The sequence below is a fragment of the Monodelphis domestica genome, chromosome 7 (genome assembly GCF_027887165.1).
Source record: "Monodelphis domestica isolate mMonDom1 chromosome 7, mMonDom1.pri, whole genome shotgun sequence".
NCBI classification, from domain to species: Eukaryota; Metazoa; Chordata; class Mammalia; order Didelphimorphia; family Didelphidae; genus Monodelphis; species Monodelphis domestica.
In genome coordinates, this window is record NC_077233.1 from 146,298,431 (window position 1) to 146,303,960 (window position 5,530).

The window sequence follows — 5,530 nt, forward strand, 5'->3', positions numbered from 1 at the left end:
AATATATGTTTATTGAGAGAGACCAATGTCTGGGTCCTTAAGTTTCCTCATATTCAAGGACAATTGAATGAGAATTTTTCCTTGCTTATATACCCTAAACTTACAATACATCTGGATATATTTTCCTGACATCAGATAGGGAGATACAAAAGGGGTAAGAAATACAATGGATGAGAGAAAGAACTATGGGAGTAGAAACAGAAGAAAAACAACTGCCTGATCACAAGGGTTGATGTGGATATGATTGGGGATGTAGACTCTAAGTGATCACCTTATTGCAAATATTAATAATATGGAAATAGGTCTTGATCAATAACATATGTAAAACCCAGTGGAATTGTGCATTGGCTATGGTGGGGGAGGAAGGGAGGAAAAGAACATTAATCATGTAACTATGGAAAAATATTCTAAATTAATTAAATAAAATAAGATAAGATAAAAAAAATTAATACAATGGACGAGGAACACATTTTCTGACATTACACCATGATATGTTTTTAAATGACTGGGATATACATCATCTTATAATGGGTGGGTACTGGCTTCTTGAGGAGGTGTCTCAGCTTCTTATTGAGTCCTAATTGTTTAGGATGGTCCTTAAGCTGACGTGTTGGGCCACGACCTCCTTCAGATATGCCTTAAATGATCAGTAGACCTTCCGTTAGAGGATGTTCATCTTTCCATTACTGAGTCACATGGTACCCAGTGGTACTTTTGCTTAAAGGATGCTCACCTTCCTATTGATGAGTCACTTGTTACACAGGCCTTCTGCCTGGATGGGGCCATACCTTATTGCAAAATTCTAGTTTATAGGAAAGTTACAGAAACAGCTAAATATGTTACATTCAGTTTGCTTAATAACCTCATAAAATAGAGTTACTTTGCAATATAATTATTATAATTCTATTAATCACTAGTCATTTATTATGCCAAATTAATCACTTCCTTTAGCTAAATGCTGACTGATTATAGTATCTGGTGTCATATTTTTAAAAGAATCAGGGAGTCAAGGATTCTCATTCTCTTTAGAACTGTAAGCAGATAGATTCCCAGTGACAGTTCTGAAGGCAGCTGCACAAAGAACCTGAAGCTTGGAACAGAGCGCCTTTCATCACAGTTATAGAGCCTAACTTTAATAGTTTTTTAAGTTAAAAAAGGAAAAGGCTAGAAAATGAGCAAACAAGAAAAAAGAAACTCAACATAGAAAGTTATTTTGGTGCAGGGAAGACAAAAACACAAACAGAAAAGAACAGTCCCCAGAGCTGGGAAGATGGTTTGTGGTGGCTTTGCCTGCTCTGAGAATATCCTATGTGTGCTCAACATGATCTACATCATCAGGGGAGTCATCGCAGTAGGGGTCTTTATCCTCCTCTTGCCATGGTTGGACTCATTGGTGTGATCTAGCACCACCACGTTCTTTTATACGATCATACTTGGTTTGGTTTTTATCTTCCAATTTGGAATCTCTTGTTCCTGTCTGACAATAGAAGCAAACAGAAAGATGTCATCAGCACCTATTGGTTGCTCATGAATAACAAGATCCAGAATGAACTGGAGACAAGTTTGGATTGCTTTGACCTCTTTAACTCCATGGCCTTATACTTGCAGGACTATGCCTTCTGTGCTGCCTGCTGTAAGACCCATAGCTCAAAGTGCCATGTTTGTGGAAACAAATTCCTTAAACATTCAGATGAAGCCCTGAAAATCCTGGGGGGTATTGGACTCTTCTTCAGTTTTACAGAGATCCTAGGTGTGTGGCTAGCAATAAGATTCTGGATTCAGAAGGACCTTCAAACCAACCCCAGGGGCTTCCTATAAAGACCTCTGATGCCCACGACCCTTCTTTTCCCCAGTCCCCAATGGTGGGGACTCCAGGGTCTTTTCCATGTAAGTAAAAGAGAAGAGGCCCTTCTTTGCTATGACCCCTAAGCTGATTGTATGGGTAGGCTTCTGTTCTTGACATGATGTTTTAGGGATAGGCAGAGCTAGGGAAATTCTGAACATACCCCCATGCCCCAAGGAGGGGGATGGTATTTATCAAATGCATGTGATTGAATGGGGCAGGAAGCCCTCTGCAATCTCCAGCCCTGCCAGCTTCCCCCTAGATTGGCTTGATCTATCTTACCTTGCTCAAGATTTCTCATCTCCAAGACTAATCACAGCAAAGACACATAGTCAATCAGCCAGAATGGAAGCAATTTCTTTGGGGGTGGGATGAATGGGTAAGAGTTCTCCAAAGGTGACAACTTTCTCATGTCATTGAGAACATAGGTTTTATATTTTTGAATATATGTGTAATGAATGTAAAAATAAAAACCTTTTTAACCCTAAAAAAAAGGGGGAATTGACCAAATGGAAAAGGAGGTACAAAAACTCACTTAAGAAAATCATACCTAATCAAGTGATAACATTTGTACAACCCAGTGGAATTGCTTGTTGGCTCTGGGAAGAGGGAGGGAAGAAGGAAGGGAAAGAAATGAATCATGTAAACATAGACAAAATTTGTTAATTTTTTTAAATAAAAAAAATCATACCTTAAAAATTAGAATTGGGGGAGTGGAAGCTAATGAGACCATGAGACATCAAGAAATAATCAAAGTCAAAAGAATGAAAAACTAAAAAGATGCAAAATATCTCTTTGGAAAAACAACTGACCTGGAAATTAAGGGCAGATAATCTAAGAATTATCAGGCTGCCTGAAAACCATGATTAAAAAAAAAAAGAGCTTAGACATCCTCTTTCAAGACACAATCAAGAAAAATTACCTTGATATTCTAGAACCAGAGGGTAAGATAGAAATTAAAAGAATCCATCTACAACCTCCTGAAAGATTAAGGAGAAAATATTGCAAGCAGTTAAAAAAAATCAATATAAATATTGTGAAGCCACACTCAGTATAACAAGATTTAGCAGCTTCTATATTAAAGGATTGGAGGACTTAGAATATGATATTCCAGAGGGCAAAGGATCCAGGACTGCAACCAAGAACCACCCAGCAAAATTGATCATGACCTTCAGGGGGAAAAATGGGCATTCAATGAAACAAAGAACTTTCAGACATTCAATAAAGTTAAACTGTTTATATCACTACATGGGAAGATGATTTTTGCAACTCCAAGAACTTATGATTATTAGGACAGTTAAAAGGAATGTTCATAGATAGAAGGCAAGGATGTGAGTTGAATATTATGGGATGATATCTTTAAAAAAATAAAATTAAGGCATGAGAAAGAGGAATGAATTAGGAGAAGGGAAGAGAGAAATAGAATGGGGTGAATAATTTCACATAAAAGAGTCCCTGAAGAGCTTTTATAGTAGAGGAAGTGATGGGAGAAGTGGGGAGGTATAATAAATAAAAATTAATCTTGGAGACTTTATAGTAATTTATAATCATTTATTAGTAAAGAGAAAGAAGAAAATATTTCCAGCCTAACTTCCCAGTGTCTCTAGACACTATGCTTCATCAGATTCTAGATTCCCCATGAGTCCTGGTTCATTTCACAAGCAGAGACCAGGGGACCCAGCTAACCACATGGTCCAAACAGACAAATTAAGGTCAGTCAAGGAGTGGACTTGAATTCAGGAAGGGACTAGAACCAAAGATCCTGAGTTTCTGTATTCTTATCCCACTTATCTTGGCTCTCATATCTTGCCTATGATGTCACACCTGCTTAGCTTTGGATGGGACATTCTGGGTAATGTGTTCTGACCTCCAGGCACATAATCACAACATGCTGTGTGGTCAGAGGCTACACAGAGTGGCTTCCCTTGACCCATTCAGGAAGTCAGAAACTGTCTGTCACTCTGCATCATACCTTAATCTGCATGTACCAACTATAAGTTTTACTTTTATATTAATTTCACGCATGTGAACCTTCTCATTGGAACTGGCTCATTCAGGGAAGAACACATACCATCTATTGGGTATAGAAATCTATCTTACCCTATAGGAAAGTGGAGGGGAAAGGGATAAGAGAAGGGAGGTGTGGCTGATAGAAAAGAGGGCAAATTGGGGGAGGTAGAGATCAGAAACTAAACAAGGGGTAATAGGATGGAGAGTAATATACAGTAATCATGATGGTGAAAAAATTTTACAAGTTTCTCTAACAAAGGTCTCATTTCTCAAATACATAGAGAAATGAGTCAAATGTATATGAATAAAAGTCATTCTCCAGTTGATCATTGGTCAAAGGATATGAACAGGAAGTTCTCAAAGTAATTAAAGTTCTCTATAATGATGCAAAAAAGTGTTCTAAATCATTATTAATTAGAGAAATGAAAATTGAGACAACTCTACAACTCTCAGATCGGCTATTATGACAGAAAAGGAAAATGAGAAAACTTGGAGGACATGTGTGAAAATTGAGACACTAATGCACTGTTGGGAGAGTTGTAAACTGATTTAACCATTCTGGAGAACAATTTGGACCTATGCCCAAAGGGCTATAAAATAGTGCATACCCTTTAATTAAGGTTTGTATCCCAAAGAAATAAAAAAGAAAAAGGGAAATGATCTATATGTATAAAAATATTTAAAGCAGCTTTTTTTTTTAATGGGGGCAAAGAATTAGAAAGTAAGAAGATACCCAACTGGGAATGGATGAGTAAACTATAGTATTTGATTGTAAGAGAATAATACTATTGTGCTCTAAGAAATGATGAGCCGGAGAGGCTCAGAAAAATCTGGAAGGATTTACACCACCTGAAGCAGTAAAGCAAGCAGAACCAGGAGAACATTGTACATAGTGACAGCAATACTGTACAAGGAACTACTGTGAACTATTCTCACTAATACAATGATCCAAAACTACCCCAAAGGACTCATGATAAAAAACTGCCATCTGCTTCCAGTGAAAGAACCAACTGAGTCTGAATCTAGACCAAAGCAACCCTTTTTCACTTTCTTAATTTTTTTGTTCAAGTTTTCTTTCACAAAAAGATTAACATGGAAAAATGTTTTAATGAAAAATCTATATCAAATTGCTTGTCATCTCACCAGGGATGAGATTGAAGGGAAGTAGGGAGATAATTCAGGATTCAAAATTCTTTTAAAAATTCTGGAAATGGACTTTTCATATAATTGGGGGGGAAATAAAATAATATTAAGACTTGGAAAAAAATTCTCCTGTAGTTCAAATTTCCAACTTCTTTAAAAGCTATTGTAATAAATCTCTGAGATGCTTTGTGTCATACTCAAACTGGCAAAAATCTAGTTAAGCAAATGAAATCTTTATTCACCTCTGCCAGAGAGATCGATAATATCAACCTACTGATTGCTCAGAAGACCATTTAGAGCACATTGAACTTAGGATGGTGTATTGTTCCACTTTAATTCTCTTTTTCAAAGTTCTGCATTGTATACACCTTCCTATTTTCTCATTCTTTTCCTATCCCAATGCTGTAAGTAATGCATCTGGCATGCTGGACTTTGAGGTATCACTATTAATTTCTTCAGATGGTTTCCAAGATCTCTTCCTTTTTCTAAGCTTTGGTTTTCTCACCAGTGGAAATGCAGGATTAGATGATCTCT

At 36.9% G+C, this 5,530-nt stretch overlaps 1 pseudogene; it reads left to right on the forward strand.

Annotated features, from left to right (window-relative positions):
• Positions 1-1,270: 1,270 nt before the first annotated feature.
• Positions 1,271-2,266, forward strand: LOC130455419 (tetraspanin-31-like; annotated as a pseudogene).
• Positions 2,267-5,530: the final 3,264 nt, after the last annotated feature.